Source organism: Petaurus breviceps, unplaced genomic scaffold (assembly GCF_028583685.1).
Source record: "Petaurus breviceps papuanus isolate PSGF00001 unplaced genomic scaffold, PetGlider_PUasm1.0 183, whole genome shotgun sequence".
Taxonomy (NCBI): Eukaryota; Metazoa; Chordata; class Mammalia; order Diprotodontia; family Petauridae; genus Petaurus; species Petaurus breviceps.
In genome coordinates this window covers 7364602-7366996 of record NW_027185791.1, presented here as the reverse complement: position 1 = coordinate 7366996, position 2395 = coordinate 7364602, and the positions used below count along the sequence as shown (strand labels likewise).

The window sequence follows — 2395 nt, the reverse complement described above, 5'->3', positions numbered from 1 at the left end:
CTACATGAGATCTCTATCTTTGACCTCTTTAATTTCTTTGCAGTTAAGAGGTATTTAGTAAGCATTTACTATGTTTTTAGGTACTGTGTTAGGATCTAAAGATACAAAGAAAGGTAAAAAGTTTTTTTTTTTCTCAAGGAGTTCTCATTCTAATGGTGGAGACAACTTGAAAACACATGTGCATCCAAAATACATACATCGTGGATTAAAGGCAATCTTCAATAGAAGCGAGAGGGCAAAAAGGTCTTCTATGGAAGCTGGGATTTGGAGCTGTATCTTGAAGTTAAGGAGATGGAAATGTAGAAAATATATGCCAGCGGTTGGATGTGAATATTTTAATCATCTTTTTAGTATAATATAAATTGTTTTCCAGAAAGCAAAGATCATTATACAGTTTATCCAATAGTAATATACTTTTCCTGTGTTTTGAACATCTCCAATATTGATTGAATATTCTCACCTTTTCTCCGGTTTTCCAACTTGTTATGCATGAAATGGAACTTCAAAAATATTTTATTTATCTTTCTTTTGTTATTAATGATTTAGAGCAATCTTTCAGATGGTCACTAGTAATTTATCATTCTTTGTTGCTTGATATTTATGGATCTGAAGAGTTTTCAAAAAAAGAGATTTAGGGGAATCCGGTGTCGGTTGAAGTGGTGGGAAGTTTAGTCTGCGAAGGAGCCTCCAGCGTCGTGGTTTCAGTAAAAATGCCTCCTGTGAAAACATCACAACCTGCAAAAAAAGGTCCAGCATGGAGAAAGGTAGCAGGACAGTTTGCAGAAGGGGAAGTTGTAATTGACCTGACCAAAAAGGAATGGAAAGTAGGACAATCAATTGGCCAAGGTGGTTTTGCTTGCATGTATCTCGCTGATACTAATTCTTCAAAGTCATTTGGCAGTGATGCCCCCTGTGTTATAAAAGTTGAACCAAGTGACAATGGACCTCTTTGTAAGAATTAAAGTTCTACCAGAGAGCTGCTAAACCAGAGCTAATTCAAAAGCGGATTCGTTCCCATAAACTGAAGTACTTGGGTGTTCCTAAGTATTGGGGTTCTGGACTACACGATAAAAATGGAAACGGTTATAGGTTTGTGGTAATGGATCGCTTTGGAAGTGATCTTCAGAAATTGTATGAAGCTAATGCCAAAAGGTTTTCACCAAAAGCTGTCTTGCAGCTAAACTTAAGAATACGGGATATTCTGGAATATATCCATGAGCATGAATATGTACATGGAGATATCAAAGCCTCAAATCTTCTACTGAACTACAAGAGTCCTGACCAGGTGTATTTAATAGATTATGGAGTCACTTACCGGTATTATCCAGGTGGAGTTCACAAAGAATACAAAGAAGACCCTAAAAGGTGTCATGATGGAACCATTGAGTATACAAGTGTTAATGCACATAAGGGTATGGCTCCATCAAGACAGGGTGACTTGGAAATACTAGGTTACTGCATGATCCAGTGGCTTAGTGGCCATCTCCCTTGGGAGGACAATTTGAAAGATCCTAACTATGTCAGAGATTCCAAAATTAGCTACTGAGAAAATATTGCAAGTTTGATGGATAAGTGTTTTCCTGAGAAAAACAAACCAGATGAAACTGGTAAGTATATGGAAAAAGTGAAATTATTGGGCTACACAGAAAAACCTCATTATCAGAATTTATGAGAAATTTTTTTGCAAGGCTAAAGGCTACAGGAAATAAGGATGATGGCAAACTGGACTTGTGTATCTTGGAAAATGGAGATTTACTAACAAAAATGGGACCAAAGAAGTGAAAGAAATAGATAGAGGAAAGCATAGCATCAGGTGCAGAAGTGGAAATTTCACATCAAAATATATTGAAGGGAACTCAAACTCATTCAAGAACCAGAAAGAGAGTCCCGAAGTAGAATGAATACAATAAGCCCATATACAGAATTTGCTTCATCTGTCCTTTTTTCAATAATGATTCTTTTCTCTTTTCTTGTATTGTGTTTAATTTTCATGTGAATCTTGGGAGGAAGGGTGTTGGAAATATCTTTAAATCCTTGTGTCTTTGAGGAGTGTTTAAAGATTTTTATTAAAATAAATACTTCATATAATTTGTTATGCAAAAAAAGAGAGATGTAAATGACAGTAACCCTGTGAAAAAATGTTCAATATCATGAGTAAACAAGATATTTAAATTAAAATCACTCTTAAATATTATCATCAAATTGAAAAAGCTCATAAAATATGAAAAATTAAATTTATGTGAAATGAGTCATGCTAGAAAAATTCAGTCTGTTTATAGAACCAATGATCCTTCTCTAGCATCTTAAAGTATGCACTTTATAGCTGGAAAAGACCTTTTTTTGCATTTTGGAGGGCAATCAGGGTTAAGTTACTTGCCCAAGGTCACACAGCTAG

The 2395-nt window shown here is 35.2% G+C and overlaps 1 pseudogene; it reads left to right on the top strand.

Annotated features, from left to right (window-relative positions):
- Positions 1-640: 640 nt before the first annotated feature.
- Positions 641-2092, top strand: LOC138160970 (serine/threonine-protein kinase VRK1 pseudogene; annotated as a pseudogene).
- Positions 2093-2395: the final 303 nt, after the last annotated feature.